The 20,348-nt window shown below is 39.1% G+C and overlaps 1 protein-coding gene across 4 annotated transcripts in view; it reads right to left on the bottom strand.

The window, feature by feature from the left end:
- Window positions 1–20,348, bottom strand: part of FAM13A (family with sequence similarity 13 member A) — a 330,683-nt gene that overhangs the window by 210,849 nt on the left and 99,486 nt on the right. The window lies entirely within an intron of this gene.

Here is a 20,348-nt window from a genome sequence, read left to right on the forward strand (position 1 = left end):
AAATACAGGCTGTTCAGGAAGAAGATGGAGATGAACACTGAGGCCAGTAGTACTTTGAATATATTAAAAATTATTACACATAATATTTATATAAAAGTAAAAAAAGAATGAGGGTTTTCATAACAGAAATAGCCACACAAATAATAGCAACACAATCTTTATTTAAGGATTTCTTAGATAATGCACAAAAAGTACAAACCTTAAAGGTAGAAATGACTACTTCTGGGGAAAAATAATAATTGTTGAGCTAAGTGATGAGTGCATGGAATGTCTATTACACTATTCTCTCTTCTTTTGAATGTACTTAAAATTTTTCACAATAAAAATAGTTGAAAATATATCTGAACACAGAATATCCCATAAACAAGGTAAAAAGATAATTTACTGGTAAACTTCTTCAGTAACATGTATAACTGACAAAGATTAGTAGTTACACTATGTAAAGATAATCAATAGGTAAGTCCAAAAGAAAAAGAGACGAAAGACATGAGTTGGAAATGTTGCAGAATAGTTAATAACCTTATGAAAAGATACTTAGCTTCACTGAATAACCAGAGAAATACATTTAAAAAGCACCACTTAGGTCTCGTTTACTACTTATCTGTATTAATTTTCTGAGGCCATTGTAACAAATTACCATAAACTAAGTGGCTTAAAACAACAGAAAGTATTGTCTTCCAGTTCTGGAGGCCAAAAGAACAAAATCAGTATCACTGGGGCAAAATCAAGGTGTCAGCTGGGTTATACTCCCCGTGAAAGCTCTAGGGGAGAAGCTGTTCCTTGCCTCCCCTAGCTCCTGGTGGCTGCCAGCATTGCTTGACTATAGGTGCATCACATCAATCTTTAACCAGGGCCAGCATCTGCAAATCTCTCTCTGCTCCATCATCACATGGCCTTCTCTACATGTGCTTAATCTCCCTCTACCCCATTCTTATAAGGATACACGTGATTGCATTTCATGTCCACTCCCCTATCTCTCAAAAATTCAGGATAATCCTTATATCTCAAGATCCCTATCTTAATCACATCTGCAAAGATTCTGTTTTCCAAAGAAGGTAACATTTACACATTCCAGGGATTATGACCTGATATGTTTAGGAGATACTATTTAACCTACTAGACTATCTTGGGATACACACCCTAAGGTCTCCTACACTTGGGTGTAGATAGAAACTGTGACTTGCTTCTGATCAATATGATTTGGCAAAGGTGATAGGATGTCACTCCCATGATTATGTTACAATGGATGAAACTCAGAAAACTGAAGTGAGAGATTCTCCCATCAGCCTTAAAGATATAAGCAGTCAAGTTGTGAGATGGCTGTAAGAGGATCACGTGGCAGGGAACCATGGGACTTCAGGAGGGCTACAGCCATAAGGACATAGTAAGATGCTAGGGTCCTTAGTCATGCAGCTGCAAAGAAATGAACTCTGCCAACAACTTGAATGAGCTTGGAAGCAAATCATTCCCCAAACTCAAGCCTTTAGATGAAAATGCAACCCAGTTAATACTGTGAATTTGGCACTGTAAGACCAAGAGCAGAGGATTCGGTTAAGTTGTGCCCAGATTCCTGACCCCTAGAAATTGTGAGATAGCAAATGTTTGTTGTTTTAAGCCACTAAATGTGTGGTAATTTGTTACACTACCATACAGAGTTTGGTAACTGGAAAGGGGATGCTGCTGTAACAAATATCTAAAATGTGGAAGTGGCTTGGGAACTGGGTAGTGGAAGGAGACTGGGCAGCATCATAGAGAAGGCTTAAAATGCCTTGAACCAGTTCTTAACTGACCCCTGGACCTTAAGGACACCACTGATGACGGCTCAGAAGGAAATGAGGAATATGTTAATGGAAATTGGAGCAATGGAGACCCTTGTGATGGTGGCAGAAAACTTAGGGAAATTGTATCCTGTAGTTACGTGAGAAGATCAACCTGTAAGCAATAGCCTTAGATATACGGTTAACATTATTTGCAAGCAATGGTTTGAAAGTGCCACCTAGTTTCTTCTTATCACTTACAGTAAAATGCAAGAGGAGAAAGAGAAAGACATTGAGAGAACTTTTACAAAAATGAAAGGAGACAGGATTTTAAAAATTTTCAGATTCTCCCAATAGAAAAGACACTAAAATTAAGAAATTCACTGTCAAGAAAGCAAGCTCTATAGAAAAAGTTGAGGGTGTGACTATAAGACTTTTGCTAAAACCTCAGAAAGATCAAAAGCTGGTTTTATGCAGTCAGGCAAAGGTCCCTTTCAAGTGATGAAGGGTGTGCCTCACAGATCCTGTCGATCAAATCAGAGGCCCTCTAGGAACTGAAAAGCATCATCCCTCAGCCATTTTGGCATGAGATGGAAAAGGGATTATTTTTAAAAGATCTGTGGATATGCCTTTCTTATAATGAAGTGAATCTCTATAAAATCCACAGAAGACTCACAATGTTTTTGAAAAATTTATTTCAGCAAAAACACTGCCAACGTGGAATCAAAGGGATAGAGAGGATCAAAATGAAAGGATGATGTTGGCACCCCCAAATTCTACTGGCAGGAAGCAGGTTGATAAAACTACTCAGCTGCAAACATGAGTAGTTTCATTAAAAATAAATCATGACTTAGAGGGCAGAACCAAGAATCTAGAGGGCTATTACATAAAAATCATAGGAGACCATTGTTTTGGACTAAGCACAACAAACCAGATTAAAAATCGAAATGGAGTCACCCATGCCAAAATTCCACATCACCAAATCAAAACTAAGTTGTTATCTGACTTTCTAAAATCAGGAAAGAGAGAAAATATCCAACTTCCCAAACAGGAGCTTCAATTGGCATGAATAGTGAAGTTTCCTGTTTTAATCCTTAACCTGAAACAACCTAATGTTAACCAAACAGTTATTTTTCTATTGTTGTGTCTCCCAGCTCCCACCATACAAGGAAAGTAACTTTAAAATGACCGATCCACTTTTTGTTCTTTGCTTCTGCTTTCTTAAGGCCTTTTTCTGTCTATAAAACCAACCTTGTTCGACTCATTGGGACACTTATTCTACTTAATGGAATGAAGTATTGCATGATTCTAGAACTGCAAATAAAGCCAATTCAGATTTTTAAACTAAATTTGTTGTAATTTTGTCTTCTGACAGACCAGTGAAGGGACCTGAATGAAGAAGGTTACTGATGTCTCTGAGACTCCTTGAGGAACACAGAAAAGATGCTGCTAACCTCCCCTTTAAGTGGTGGGGGGTGGGTCCCCTGTCTTCCCCCTGGAGCCCTGAGAACCATGTGTAAGTTCCTCTCAGGTCTGGGCTCTGCTCTCTTTTGTATTTGAGTACTCTGATCTCTTTGGCTTTTGGGGTACCAGCAGGTAGTTTGTGCTATGGCAGGGCACATAACCTTTGGTTTGCAGTGACTGAAGAGTCACTGGCAAAAAAAGCTGCAGTTTTTAAGGTAACTGCCGTCAGCTGCACTAAGTGGTTATTACTGCAGGGGGGCTCTTTATTTCTTCTTTTCTTGTGTGCTGAGATTTCAGTGCCAAAGCCATCTTGGCTCTAAGACCCAAGATCCAACATAAAAATGAGATCCCTAATTTCTAAAGATGTCAGTACTCTGCCCTCTGGTACACCTGACTTTCTCATGAATAAAAATTATGGCCACAGAAGCTGCAAAGAATTACAAAAGTGGCAAAATCTTACTAAAGATAATTCAGAATTACAATGGTCATCATATGAAATATCCTAGATGAAAAAAACTGTTCTTCTAAGAGGCGCACTTGAATCCCAAGCCTCTTGAATTAGGCAGAGAGAATGGGATTGTTATTCTAATTGACATTTAGAAATGTCAAAGAGGCTGGGCATGGTGGCTCATGCCTGTAATCTCAGCACTTTGGGAGGCTGAGGTGGGCGGATCACCTGAGGTTAGAAGTCTGAGACCAGACTGGACAACATGGTGAAACCCCGTCTCTACTAAAAATACAAACATTAGCTGGGCGCGGTGGTGCAGGCCTGTCATCCCAGCTACTTGGGAGGCTGAGGGACAAGGATCACTTGAACCCAGGAGGCGGAGGTTGAGGTGAGCCGAGATCACGCCATTGCACTCCAGCCAGGGTGGCAGAGTGAGACTCCAACTCAAAAAATAAATAAATAGAAATGTCAAAAAAAATAGGGTTCTAAAATTGCTTTTTAAGAAATGTATTGCGAAGGCTGATAAAAAGCTAACAATGCAAGATATCACCCATATCAAAGACAGTAAAGCCCACCTGACTCCTACTGCTCCCTTCTTTCCTACCTTGCCTGAATATTCATAGGCTACTAACTCTCCGAATTGCCTATCTTCTTTGAAAAAACTATTCTCCTTCCAAGGTGAAAAATTGAGCTTTGATATCAACAATACACTGACGCAAAACTAGTATTTGGTTTCCTGTTTTAAAACAAGGTTTTCTTTAGTATTTATCTGCTCTTAGTAAAAAATGGTGAGAACTTCTAGGTAACTGGCCTAGGAAACAAATAATCTGAGTCTTATCAAAATAATCCCTATGCCTCATATTTTCCTTCTTAGGTTACTGATTACTTAGGAAAACTTAATCTCGTCTCTACTAAAAGAGTTAAGGTTTTCTACAACTATATAACTGCTTTTGAAATCTTACAATTATAACTTTGGTTAAATGAATGACTATTATTCACAGTGATTTGTGAGCCTATTATTGAGAAGTGTTTTGAACTTTTATTTTTGACAAACTTCCCAAAACTGAATTCAAAATTAAGTCATTTTGATCACAAACTAACTTTTGGACATTCCAGAAGGGCTCCTTAAAGTCTGAAAGAGAAATATTAAATCAATTAGGCTTATTTGAGATGTTAAATTATATGTGGAAACACTGTCAAATAAGAAATGATGTTGGGGGGTGGAGCCAAGATGGCCAAATAGGAACAGCTCCGGTCTCCAGCTCCCAGCCCCAGCGACACAGAAGACGGATGATTTCTGCATTTCTGCTTGAGGTACCGGTTTCATCTCACTAGGGAGTGCCTAACAGTGGGTACAGGACAGTTGGTGAAGCGCACTGTGCGCGAGCCGAAGCAGGGCGAGGCATTGCCTCACTCGGGAAGCGCAAGGGGTCAGGGAGTTCCCTTTCCTAGTCAAAGAAAGGGGAAACAGACGGCACCTGGAATATCCGGTCAGTCCCATCCTAATACTGCGCTTTTCCAATGGGCCTGGAAAACGGCACACTAGGAGATTGTGTCCCGCACCTGGCTCGGAGGGTCCTATGCCCATGGAGTCTCGCTGATTGCTAGCACAGCAGTCTGAGATCAAGCTGCAAGGCGGCAGCGAGGCTGGGGGAGGGGTGCCCGCCATTGCCCAGGCTTGCTTAGGTAAACAAAGCAGCCAGGAAGCTCGAACTGGGTGGAGCCCACCACAGCTCAAGGAGGCCTGCCTGCCTCTGTAGGCTCCACCTCTGGGGGCAGGGCACAGACAAACAAAAACTCAGCAAGAAACTCCACAGACTTAAATGTCCCTGTCTGACAGCTTTGAAGAGTAGTGGTTCTCCCAGCACGCAGCTGGAGATCTGAGAACGGACAGACTGCCTCCTAAAGTGGGTCCCTCACCCCTGAGCAGCCTAACTGGGAGGCACCGCCCCAGTAGGGACAGACTGACACCTCATTCAGCCGGGTACTCCTCTGAGACAAAACTTCCAGAGGAACTATCAGACAGCTGAATTTGTGGTCTCACGAAAATCCGCTGTTCTGCAGCCACCGCTGCTGACACCCAGCCAAACAGGGTCTGGAGTGGACCTCTAGTAAACTCCAAAAGACCTGCAGCTGAGGGTCCTGTCTGGTAGAAGGAAAACTAACAAACAGAAAGGACATCCACACCAAAAACCCATCTGTACATCACCATCATCAAAGACAAAAAGTAGATAAAACCACAAAGATGGGGAAAAAACAGAACACAAAAACTGGAAACTCTAAAAAACAGAGCACCTCTCCTCCTCCAAAGGAACGCAGTTCCTCACCAGCAACGGAACAAAGCTGGATGGAGGATGACTTTGATGAGTTGAGAGAAGAAGGCTTCAGACGATCAAACTACTCTGAGCTACAGGAGGAAATTCAAAACAATAGCAAAGAAGTTAAAAACTTTGAAAAAAAATTAGAAGAATGGATAACTAGAATAACCAATGGAGAGAAGGGCTTAAAGGAGCTGATGGAGCTGAAAGCCAAGTTTCGAGAACTACGCGAAGATTGCAGAAGCCTCAGTAGCAGATGCGATCAACTGGAAGAAAGGGTATCGCTGATGGAAGATGAAATGAATGAAATGAAGAGAGAAGGGAAGTTTAGAGAAAAAAGAATAAAAAGAAATGAACAAAGCCTCCAAGAAATTTGGGACTATGTGAAAAGACCAAACCTACGTCTGATTGGTGTACCTGAAAATGATGGGGAGAATGGAACCAAGTTGGAAAACACTCTGCAAGATATTATCCAGGAGAACTTCCCCAATCTAGCAAAGCAGGCCAGCATTCAGATTCAGGAAATACAGAGAATGCCACAAAGATACTCCTCGAGAAGAGCAACTCCAAGACACATAATTGTCAGATTCACCAAAGTTGAAATGAAGGAAAAAATGTTAAGGGCAGCCAGAGAGAAAGGTCGGGTTACCCACAAAGGGAAGCCCATCAGACTAACAGCTGATCTCTCAGCAGAAACTCTACAAGCCAGAAGAGAGTGGGGGCCGATATTCAACATTCTTAAAGAAAAGAATTTTCAACCTAGAATTTCCTATCCCGCCAAACTAAGCTTCATAAGTGAAGGAGAAATAAAATACTTTACAGACAAGCAAATGCTGAGTGATTTTGTCACCACCAGGCCTGCCCTAAAAGAGCTCCTGAAGGAAGCACTAAACATGGAAAGGAACAACCGGTACCAGCCACTGCAAAAACACGCCAAATTGTAAAGACCATCGAGGCTAGGAAGAAACTATAGCAACTAACGAGCAAAATAACCAACTAACATCATAATGACAGGATCAGATTCACACATAACAATATTAACGTTTAATGTAAATGGGCTAAATGCTCCAATCAAAAGACACAGACTGGCAAACTGGATAAGGAGTCAGGACCCATCAGTGTGCTGTATTCAGGAAACCCATCTCACGTGCAGAGACACACATAGACTCAAAATAAAGGGATGGAGGAAGATCTATCAAGCAACTGGAAAACAAAAAAAGGCAGGGGTTGCAATCCTAGTCTCTGATAAAATAGACTTTAAACCAACAAAGATCAAAAGAGACAAAGAAGGCCAATACATAAAGATAAAGGGATCAATTCAACAAGAAGAGCTAACTATCCTAAATATATATGCACCCAACACAGGAGCACCCAGATTCATAAAGCAAGTCCTCAGTGACCTACAAAGGGACTTAAACTCCCACACAATAATAATGGGAGATTTTAACACCCCACTGTCAACATTAGACACATCAACGAGACAGAAAGTTAACAAGGATATCCAGGAATTTAACTCAGCTCTACAGAAAGTGGACCTAATAGACATCTACAGAACTCTCCACCCCAGGTCAACAGAATATACATTTTTTTCAGCACCACACCACACCTATTCCAAAATTGACCACATAGTTGGAAGTAAAGCACTCCTCAGCAAATGTAAAAGAACAGAAATTATAACAAACTGTCTCTCAGACCACAGTGCAATCAAACTAGAACTCAGGATTAAGAAACTCACTCAAAACCGCTCAACTACATGGAAACTGAACAATCTGCTCCTGAATGACTATTGGGTACATAATGAAATGAAGGCAGAAATAAAGATGTTCTTTGAAACCAACGAGAACAAAGACACAACATACCAGAATCTCTGGGACACGTTCAAAGCAGTGTGTAGAGGGAAATTCATAGCACTAAATGCCCACAAGAGAAAGCAGGAAAGATCCAAAATTGACACCCTAACATCACAATTAAAAGAACTAGAAAAGCAAGAGCAAACACATTCAAAAGCTAGCAGAAGGCTAGAAATAACTAAAATCAGAGCAGAACAGAAGGAAATAGAGACACAAAAAACCCTTCAAAAAATTAATGAATCCAAGAGCTGGTTTTTTGAAAAGATCAACAAAATTGATGGACCGCTAGCAAGACTAATAAAGAAGAAAAGAGAGAAGAATCAAATAGATGCAATAAAAAACGAAAAAGGGGATATCACCACTGATCCCACAGAAATACAATCTACCATCAGAGAATACTACAAACACCTCTATGCAAATAAACTAGAAAATCTAGAAGAAATGGATAAATTCCTCGACAAATACACCCTCCCAAGACTAAACCAGGAAGAAGTTGAATCTCTGAATAGACCAATAACAGGTTCTGAAATTGTGGCAACAATCAAATAGCTTACCAACCAAAAAGAGTCCAGGACCTGATGGATTCACAGCTGAATTCTACCAGAGATACAAGGAGGAACTGGTACCATTCCTTCTGAAACTATTCCAATCAATAGAAAAAGAGGGAATCCTCCCTAACACATTTTATGAAGCCAGCATTGTCCTGATACCAAAGCCTGGCAGAGACACAACCAAAAAAGAGAATTTCAGACCAATATCCTTGATGAATATTGATGCAAAAATCCTCAATAAAATACTGGCAAACCGAATCCAGCAGCACATCAAAAAGCTTATCCACCATAATCAAGTGGGCTTCATCCCTGGGATGCAAGGTTGGTTCAACATACGCAAATCAATAAATGTAATCCAACATATAAACAGAACCAAAGACAAAAACCACATGATTATCTCAATAGATGCAGAAAAGGCCTTTGACAAAATTCAACAACCTTCATGCTAAAAACTCTCAATAAATTAGGTATTGATGGGACGTATCTCAAAATAATAAGAGCTATCTACGACAAACCCACAGCCAATATCATACTGAATGGGCAAAAACTGGAAGCATTCCCTCTGAAAACTGGCACAAGACAGGGATGCCCTCTCTCACTGCTCCTATTCAACATAGTGCTGGAAGTTCTGGCCAGAGCAATCAGGCAGGAGAAGGAAATAAAGGGTATTCAATTAGGAAAAGAGGAAGTCAAATTGTCCCTGTTTGCAGATGACACGATTGTATATCTAGAAAACCCCATTGTCTCAGCCCCAAACCTCCTTAAGCTGATTAGCAACTTCAGCAAAGTCTCAGGATACAAAATTAATGTACAAAAATCACAAGCATTCTTGTACACCAATAACAGACAAACAGAGAGCCAAATCATGAGTGAACTCCCATTCACAATTGCTTCAAAGAGAATAAAATACCTAGGAATCCAACTTACAAGGGATGTGAAGGACCTCTTCAAGGAGAACTACAAACCACTGCTCAATGAAATAAAAGAGGATACAAACAAATGGAAGAACATTCCATGCTCATGGGTTGGAAGAATCAATATTGTGAAAATGGCCATACTGCCCAAGGTAATTTATAGATTCAATGCCATCCCCATCAAGCTACCAATGACTTTCTACACAGAATTGGAAAAAACTACTTTAAAGTTCATATGGAACCAAAAAAGAGCCCGCATCGCCAAGTCAATCCTAAGCCAAAAGAACAAAGCTGGAGGCATCACGCTACCTGACTTCAAACTATACTACAAGGCTACAGTAACCAAAACAGCATGGTACTGGTACCAAAACAGAGACATAGATCAATGGAACAGAACAGAGCCCTCAGAAATGATGCCGCGTAGCTACAACTATGTGATCTTTGACAAACCTGACAAAAAAAGAAATGGGGAAAGGATTCCCTATTTAATAAATGGTGCTGGGAAAACTGGCTAGCCATATGTAGAAAGCTGAAACTGGATCCCTTCCTTACACCTTATACAAAAATTAATTCAAGATGGATTAAAGACTTAAATGTTAGACCTAAAACCATTAAAATCCTACAAGAAAACCTAGGCAATACCATTCAGGACATAGGCGTGGGCAAGGACTTCATGTCTAAAACACCAAAAGCAATGGTAACAAAAGGCAAAATTGACAAATGGGATCTCATTAAACTAAAGAGCTTCTGCACAGCAAAAGAAACTACCATCAGAGTGAACAGGCAACCTACAGAATGGGAGAAAAATTTTGCAACCTACTCATCTGACAAAGGGCTAATATCCAGAATCTACAATGAACTCAAACAAATTTACAAGAAAAAAACAAACAACCCCATCAAAAAGTGGGCGAAGGACATGAACAGACACTTCTCAAAAGAAGACATTTATGCAGCCAAAAAACACATGAAGAAATGCTCATCATCACTGGCCATCAGAGTAATGCAAATCAAAACCACAGTGAGATACCATCTCACACCAGTTAGAATGGCCATCATTAAAAAATCAGGAAACAACAGGTGCTGGAGAGGATGTGGAGAAATAGGAACACTTTTACACTGTTGGTGGGACTGTAAACTAGTTCAACCATTGTGGAAGTCAGTGTGGCGATTCCTCAGGGATCTAGAACTAGAAATACCATTTGACCCAGCCATCCCATTACTGGGTATATACCCAAAGGACTAGAAATCATGCTGCTATAAAGACACATGCACACGTATGTTTATAGCGGCACTATTCACAATAGCAAAGAGTTGGAACCAACCCAAATGTCCAACAACAATAGACTGGATTAAGAAAATGTGGCACATATACACCATGGAATACTATGCAGCCATAAAAAATGATGAGTTCGTGTCCTTTGTAGGGACATGGATGAAACTGGAAAACATCATTCTCAGTAAACTATCGCAAGGACAAAAAACCAAACACCGCATGTTCTCACTTATAGGTGGGAATTGAACAATGAGAACTCATGGACACAGGAAGGGGAACATCACACTCCGGGGACTGTTGTGGGGTGGGGGGAGGGGGGAGGGACAGCATTAGGAGATACACCTAATGCTAAATGACGAGTTAATGGGTGCAGGAAATCAACATGGCACATGGATACATATGTAACAAACCTGCACATTGTGCACATGTACCCTAAAACCCTAAAGTATAATAAAAAAAAAAAAATAAGAAATGATGTTTAATCTTTGAGTTCCAATTGTATGGACATGTCATTAATATGTGCTCCAAAAACTATATGAGATTTCTGTAAATCTGTTGTGCTATCAGTCATAACTTTATGTTAAAATGTTGTACACCACAGAAATAACCAAACTTCCTTGTCAACTGTATCATTATTATAAAGGATTCTCATCATGGTTTTAACATGGCCATTTTAAATCTTGTCCACAGTTAATTGCTTTATTCTGATGCCTTTCTAAAAGCTTTCTGTAAACAACTAGAATCCTAAAGCATTGTGTCTTCAAGATGATTCACAGAAAAGATGGGAGGAACTCTGGCAAGTTCAGGTTTCTGCTAACCTTGAGATAACACCGGACTGGGTGAGAATTTCTAGAACTCTAATGAGGAAACTGATGAGTTTGTGAAACTGCTAACTAAGCTCAAATAGAGCAAGAATTAATTACATGAGACTAAATGAACTGATGAAGAAGAATTATGAATTTTTAAAGCTTTTAAAAAATTTGAAACATTGCTGGTTCTTTTAATGTTTTGTTTTTCAGTTTAAGGACACATTTTTTTTTCTCTCTCTTTTAAACTATCCATAGTTTACAGCAATTTGGTAAAGGATACTTCTGTAAACAAAAATGGAAACATTTGTTTCTCCCCCCTACCTGACACCTCTGAAATTAAAAAACTATACTATGTTTTATTTTTACAGCACTATGATTATTTGCATAAGTTCAATAAGAGTTTGCTCTTGCTGGGCATGATGGCTCACACGTGCAATCTCAACTACTTTGAAGACTGCGTGGGAGGTGGACTTGAGGCCAGGAGTTTGAGATCATCCTGGGCAACATAGTGAGACCCTCATTTTAAAAATCAGCTGGGCATGATGGCATGCACCTATGGTTCCAGCTATCCAGGAGGCTGAAGTGGGAGGACCTCTTGAGCTTAGAAGTTTGAAGCTGCAGCAAGCTGTGATCAAACCACTACACTGCAGCCTCGGTGACAGGGCAAGACCCTAGTTCCTCTTTAAAAAAAGAATAATTTGCTCTCTTTATAACATGACGTAACTGGAAACATTGGTTTTATTACCAAGGGTTTGACTGGAATGTCCTATTTGAAAATGTGGATAGACTGCCTAGCTTCAAGGATTCCATGCCTTATAGCCAGTGAGTAAAAAGTTGCCACTTCCTGGCAGGCCCAGGAACCTCAAGATATTAGATGCTGTAGGCAAAGTCTGATGTCTGCATTGGTTTGACTTCCTAGAGTTAAGATGCTTTTAAAAGTCCAATCTGGCAGGGCATGGTGGCTCACGCCTATAATCCTAGCACTTTGGGAGGCCGAGGCAGGTAGATCACCTGAGGTCAGGAGTTCGAGACCCACCTGGCCAACATAGTGAAACCCTGTCTCTACTAAAAATACAAAAAATTAGCTGGGCATGGTGGTGGGCGCCTATAGTCCCAGCTACTCAAGAGGCTGAGGCAGAACAGTTGCTTGAACGCAGAAGGCAGAGGTTGCAGTGAGCTGAGATCATGCCATTGCACTCCAGCCTCGGCAACAAGAGCGAAACTCGGTCTCAAAAAAAAAAAAAAAAAAAAAAGTTCAATCTGAGACTCGTCAAAATTCTACCAAAGCAAATGTAAAAGGAACCTCTGTGGGTTATTCTTGCTGCACTTATGTAAATACCTCAGGGCAATTTTTATGAGATTAAACTTATTTTGCAAACAAATTAGTCTTAACGCTGATTATCTTTGGTAGAAATGGGGGTGACTGTAGAGAGAAAAATTATGTTTCAAAAGAAAACTACATTATACCTGTAATTAGATTGTAGCTCTGTTAATTGTTTTTGATTTTTTATTATCAACTGTAGACTGAACTGGATCCTAAATTCTTCCAGTTTCCTCCAAAATCTGGCTACAACTAAGAACAAAAACTGCGAAACTGGACAACTCAACATAAATTTCAAGGGACAAGTTTCATGTCTGATGTGTGAACTACAGGCAGAGCTGAATATAATGCCTGCTAGCACAACCAGAGACATTCAACAGCAAATCAGGACGAGAAGTTGCCAACTTCATGCTGTGGAGTTTTTCCCAAGCTGCATGGAATGAGACTCCCTATTGTAGTAAGACTCTTGCCCCTCTTAATTTTTCCATATGTAGGCCTACTTCTTTCTCTTGGAAGGGTAAGGCTGTAGTTAGAATTCCCCAATCAGTAGTTTTTGGGGGTCACTTGACAAGGTTGGATCTCTCATATCAAACCCAAATATTTATACAATCTAAGAGATCCTATAGAGCACCTAGTGGGAAGCTTTAGCAACAGCCTTAATGCGACTGTTTGTTCAAATTGTACTAGCGGTCTGTGAGAAATGGAAAAGTTCTTCTTCAAAGATTACAAAAAGTCACATTTTCTTACTATAAGATTGCCAACCACTATTAGTATATATATGTGTGTATATATGTATATATACTATGTATTCTATGTGTGTGTGTGTATAGACACATACTATATATATATAGTATATATTATATGCATAGTATATATATACACATAGTATGTATGTGTGTGTATATAGATAGATAATCCAAATCAGCTGTCCTAGCTTGCTGTGGCATGCCTGGATAGAACCAGACAAGCCCAGCCCATAGTACATGCCATACCTTATTTGGAGATGCTTCCTTAACTATCCCTGGGCAACTTCCTTTTCTTTCCTTGTTCTATTCCCCTTACCTAATTAACAAAGTTGTAAGCTAATAGCCAATCTGGTAAACTGTAAAATGCGAGGTCCTATTTCAGCCAGTGGAAACTGGACACAGCAGTAGGGCAGATGCATCAGGTTATAAATAACTCAGTCTCCTTTGTTCGGTGTGCTCTTGTGGCTGGATAGCTATTAAGTAGCACCCTTTCTGCAGAAAGTAAAGCTGGCCTTGCTGAGAGATCATTTGCTCCTGTGTTAATTCTTTTTTTTTTTTTTTTTTTTTGGTGACACCAAAAACTTCATTTCCCAACATGGTCTCCTTTATAGAATTAGCACCCTCTGCTTTAATTTAACACATACCTGGGATGCCAGATGATAGAATTACTACCTACTTATTTGAAAAGGTAGTAAACAAAAAAGAAAATAAGGAAAATAAAAAAAAATTACTACCTACTAACTGAACCTGGAGGAATCTGTGCAGTTGCTGACACTTCTTGCTGCATATAGATAAATATGCTGGGTATTGGAGAGACTCAGTTACAAAACATTAACAAACGGGCTACTTGGTTAAAACAGGTAAATTCCTTGTCTGGCTCAGCTGTTTTTTTATTTATTTGATTTTAGTTGGTTTGGTTTATAAAGACTCTGGCTAAGGAGCCAGAGTTATTATCAGTTATCATCCTCCTGAAAGTAATAGTACCAGTTTCCCTAGTACACTGTGTCCCCTTAAAAACTTCCAAGTGCTTGCATAAAGCCATCCTTCAAATGTCAAATGGAGTCTTTTCAGCAGGAATGACAAAAACTCAAAGAAATGCAAGATCATAAATACACCATAACCTATGAAGGACATGTTGAAACTGGAGACCCAGCACAACTGAAAGCAGCACTATTGACCTAGGTCAATAGGTCAGGCTTTGGCCTGATCCAAAGGGGAAAATTATTAAATAAAAAGTATAGGAGGCCATTGTTTTGGATTAAGCACCTGCATGAGGCCCAAGATGACCAGCCTAAACTTCAAAAATGAAGTCCCAGTTGGGAGCAGTGACTCATGCCTATAATCCCAGCACTTTGAGAGGCTGAGGTGGGCAGATCACTTGAGGCCAAGAGTTCAAGACCAGGCTGGCCAACATGGTAAAACCCTGTCTCTACCAAAAAATATAAAAAATTAGTCGGGCCTGGTAGCATGCACCTGCAGTCCCAGCTACTTGGGAGGCTGAGGCAAGAGAATGTGTTGAACCTGGGAGGCAGATTGCAGTGAGCTGTGATCACACCACTACATTACAGCTTGGGTGACAGAGAGAAACTGTCTCAAAACAACAACAAAAAACACACAGAAATGACGTCACCCATGCTAAAGTTTCACATAACTAAAACCAAGTTGCTACCTGACTGCCAGAAAAATCCGGAGAGAGAGACAGCCTAATTTCCCAAACAGGCCAGTTTCAATTGGCATAATAATAAATTTCTGTCTGTTCTGATCTTTAACCTATATTTTTGGCTACCTGTTCCTGCCATACAAGGAAAGTAACTTTGAAACTACCAATCCACTTTTTCTTTGTTTCTGCTTTCTTTAGCCCCTTTTTTTTTTTGCCTATGAAGCCAACTTCCTCTGCTTGATTTCCTAGGACACTTATTCTATAATAGAATGAAGGACTGCCTGATAATAGAATCCCAAATACAGCTAACTGATATCTTTACAGTAAATTTGTTACAATTTTGTGTTTTGATGAGTAAAGTTGAAAGTCATAGATCGATATTCTCAGGCCTTGAGAGCCTGGTCCTCAGAGGCTGAAATTACAAAGACGGGTTATCTATTAAGTACAGACATACATTATACATACAGATATACACTATATTAATGGTGTTAAAATTTAATGGAGGCAAGGAATGATTAGGAAAAAAAAGTCTAAAAAGGCTCTTTAGAAGAACAATAATGCAAAAAAGATTGAGAAACACTGCTCTGGTCCCTCCAGTACATTACTATGAATGTTAAACACTGGCTCCTAATATAAGATCAACCTGGAGGTAACTAAACAATGCAGAAAAGAGCAGGGCTCTTGGAACAAGGGGCTAGGTGGAAGGGTCAAGGGATGGATTCAGGATCCTGCGTTAGAAAATGGGGGCTCAGGTTCTGGCTCCACAACTCATATAGTGTAGATTTTGGAAAGCTGTTTAATTTAAACACTAGTTTCTTCTATTGTAAAATAGAACTGTTGATAATATTAATGTTGTAGAGATCTTATGAAGATCAAATTCTTAAAAAGTTATATGAAGGAAGGTTTGCAAAACTATGGGGTTAGAAAACAGTCAGAAGTTGCCAGTGGCTGGGGTAAGAGGAGGAGTCAACTAAAAGGGACATGAAGGAACTGTTTGGAATGATGGAAATGGCCTGTATCTTTTTTTTTTTTTTTTTTTTTTTTTGAGACAGAGTCTCACTTTATCACCCAGGCTGGAGTGCAGTGGCATGATCTCAGCTCACTGCAACCTCCGCCTCCCGGGTTCAAGCAATTCTCCCGCCTCAGCTTCCTGAGTAGCTGGGATTACAGGTACATGCCACCAAGCCTGGCTAAATTTTGTATTTTTAGTAGAGGCAGGGTTTCACCATGTTGGCCAGGCTGGTCTCGAACTCCCGACCTCAGATGATCCAACCACCTCGGCCTCCCAAAGTGCTGGGATTACAGGCGTGAGCCACCGTGCCAGCCTGGGCTGTATCTTAATTGTGGTAGTGGTTATGACTGTCTGAGAGCAATATACTAAAAAAGATGCATTTTACAGCATGTAGATTGTACTTCAGGAAAACTAACTCTCTAAAATAATGCTTTGCAAACTGGTATTAAACTAGATCTTTCTAGTCCTGATCTCTCTTGAGAATCAAAGTTCAAGACTAAACATTTATTCACTGTAAATATCAATTTGCTAAGTTTCTAGACATTCTTTCTACCTACAATAACTTTTTTTACAAAACTAATATTTTTGTAGTTTTCTTCATCTTTATTTCTAGCCTCACTATTCAACATATTAGTTATCCTCACCTTTCTTTCATTGATGACTTTTATGTGTATAAGCCTTCTATGTCTTAATCTAAGTCATTAATAAAAAGGCCTAATAAGTAAATAAAGAGCAATAAGATACTTAATTTGTAACCCCTCTTGGTATTGGCATCATTTGATTAAGCAATACCCTTACAATGATTGTTCAACCAAGCCCAAATACACCTAATTGCATTATCACCTGATCAAATTGCTCTATCTTGTCCACATAAATTCCATGCAGATACTATGTCCTTAATTGATTTGCAATTAAAAAAATGCTGACACACTGGAACATTCTCCCTTATGTAGTTCCTTGCCAGAAAAAGAAAAAAAAATCTATTATTGAAAGGAATCACTTGAGGCCAGGTTTAATAACCATTTTAAAAGATGCCAAAGTTTCCAAATTTGTACTCTCCTGTCTCTGAATTTATTTGAATGGTCCTATATTCCTTAAGATGTTATAAATGAAAATCCAGTATAAACAAAAAGCTGGGAGATTTTTTTAAAAGATAACACTCAATTATAAAGTTCCTAATGTTTCCTAGAATTGAGGTGAGGCAATGGAAACTAAAATTTCCAGAACTGCTTTTGTACCTGGCCCCACCCTTGGCAATCTTCCCCTTCTCAAGAATTACTGACATTGGTGTTTCCAGGAACTCAATTTATATTATGTACGTCAGCTTCCATTTTTCCCTCACATTATAGAGTTTATAAACAGTTCCATTTGTTAATCCAACTCATGAGTGCCTCTCAAAAGAACTACAGAACGTAAAATGTCATAAGTGAAAGCTCTGGAGTACTACATCAACAATTACCCAACCATGTCTACATAGTAATCAATATTTTGGATACGTTGGAAAAATTGACATTAATTTCTGAGATATTTTCAAATACCCTTAGGTCTGAAATCAAGTTACCAGTCATTTGGGTGGATAAATAATTTTTAAAGTTTTATACTGGGTAACTAGATATGTTTCGATCTGTTTTAGACACACAGTCTCAACAAAATTAGTAAAAAAGTAGTAAGTAATTATTATTCTTAAGGATAATTACTATTACATTTGCAATGATAAAAATCAGGCATTTTTTTTTTTTTTTAAGAGACAAGGTCTTGTTATGTTGCCCAGGTTGGAGTGGTGATCATTGCACACTACCACCCTGAACTCCTAGGCTCAGGCAATCCTCCTGCCTCAGCCTCCTGAGTAGCTGGGACTATAGGTGTGCACAGCTATACCCAGCTAAAAATTGGATCAAATTTAATTGATATATTTAATTGATATTTAATTGTGCCACCATGCCCAGCTAAAAATCAGATCACTATTAATTGATATATAGAAGTACATGACAATTGGGATATAATTACTATCATTTTTAGTTCTCAAAACATTTGTATGTTATATTACAACAAAGAATAACTCCTGTGTGTCTTACAGAAAAGCCATCAATAGTATAGAAGCAAGAAGAATACTGAAGTAAAGAGGTGGATGGGCTTTTTCTAATCCACTACTAGAAAAAAGAGTGACAGTGTTAGCATCTTGAAGATAGGTGTATACTATTTATCCGAAATAGTCACAATTAGAAAGGAGCTGATTTATTCCAGATGAAGAAGAGTGGTCTAACTTAAAATATGGGTGAATTTTTCTATAATTCCCATTTTTATACAAGGATGTGGCTGATGTTAAAGCAGCACATTAAATTAACAGTGATGGGTCAATAACTCAATGGTGGCCAACCCGGAAGAGTTATCAATTCTGTTATGGCCATCAGCTGTTATTAAACCGCAAGACCTGTAGGCAGTCAGGGCATCTGTGAAGTTTCAGAGAACCTGCATTAGATAGAGCAACTAAAATATTACAACAGAAGACATGTGAAGGGAGGTGGGGCCCAGGTACGAAGGTGTAAACCCGATTGCCGGGTCCTCTGTTATGCTGTAGGCTGGGAGGAGCAATGGTCTTAAGGGCCAGAATAACCGTGCCCCTGGGCTGCTGCTGCTGCTGCTGTTTATTATATGTGTCACCCTGGACACCTTACCTCTCTGGAAACCTTCCCATTTTGAAAATCTGGGTTTTGTCCTAGATGATATATTGGATCCCTTCCATTTCTTTAATTCTACTTTTCTGAAGAAGCAGACGATGGGGTGGGGCGAGTGGTAGACTTCTGATGACTTTAGAACACCAGTTATTGAATAAATGAGCAGGTGGTTGTGTGGATGAGTTCTATCAACTCTGGCAAAATTAAAAACATTTTTAGAAACTCAACTTCAGGACAACTTCTCATTTTAAAGCAGGAGGGAAAATATCATTTTTCCTTTAAATAAACTCAGGATCTTGCCTATAGAAACTTTTCAAATTAATTAGTGGTTAAAAGAGAATATAAGTCTCAGTGTTCAGATTACTTATAAATTTTATGTTTACCAAAGGTGATTAGGATCAAACTTTTAGCAGTTTGAATGCCTCAAGTAACGTTTAGTTTTATTTTTCATTATTTTCTCCCCTGCGCCTTGGGGTCCAAGACATAACAATACATTTTCAACCTCAGAACTCATGATGCTGAGTTTTTCCTTCTTTACTTACTAAATCCTATCCATCTTCCAATGTTCAATTAAAGTTCTGTTCCTCTCTCCCATCAAAATCAATTACTTCTTTCTTATTCTCACAGAATTCGTCTAACCTTTGCTCACAGCATTTATTAGAGTCTCTTATATATCATAATTTGTTGCGAGGGTATTTATCCCCATTGCCTTGTATCTTAAGGGCAGGGAATCTCTCCAACTCATCTTATATTTCCAATAGAGCCTACTACTATGCATGACTTAGAGGGAACTAAAATTTGCATATTCTTAGAAGTTGAACTTATTAATACTTTCATAGTTCCTTTTCAACTTATTTAAAAAGTTACTTTCCTCTTTGTACATATATGGGCAACATGCTCCTAGGGTACAGTGTAAAATATAGTGTAAAGAATATACCCACTGTTCTTATCATTTGTATTAGAATAAATAGCATATATGACACCTTTCCTCTCTAATAGTAATATTCTTCAAATCAGGAAGTTATAGGCCAAACCAGCAATCTTTTATATAAACAGCTGTTGAGATGGAACACCAGAATGCTTCCAAATGGGTTAAAGAAACATTGGCAAGGCCTGTCTGGGGAATAAATACCAAGAAACACATGTTCTTCACCAAGAGCTCAGCCTGTAATGTTACTAAAAATAAAGAAAAACTTGGCTCCTTCATTGCTATAGTATTGATCCATTTGCAAGTCTCAGTGGGGTTGCATAATGGTGGCTATCAAAACAGAGAGAAAACAGCTCAGTGTCTCAACGTTATTTTAATAGTAGTTTGAAAGAAACTTCATTCCATGCCCAGATTCATGCTATTTGACAGCATTAAGGCCTAAACTTGCCGGATCCTCATACATCTTAGTTAAAACTGAAAATGTACCAAGGAAGATCATATTATTCTTATTTTGTTCTGTACTACGTATAGGTACATGTAGTTCATTCTAAACCTTAGTCCACTGAATACCACAGAAAAGCTTCTTTAAGCAGCAAACTTGAGGCCAGATACAGTGGCTCAC

This window comes from Nomascus leucogenys, chromosome 9 (assembly GCF_006542625.1).
Source record: "Nomascus leucogenys isolate Asia chromosome 9, Asia_NLE_v1, whole genome shotgun sequence".
NCBI lineage: Eukaryota > Metazoa > Chordata > Mammalia > Primates > Hylobatidae > Nomascus > Nomascus leucogenys.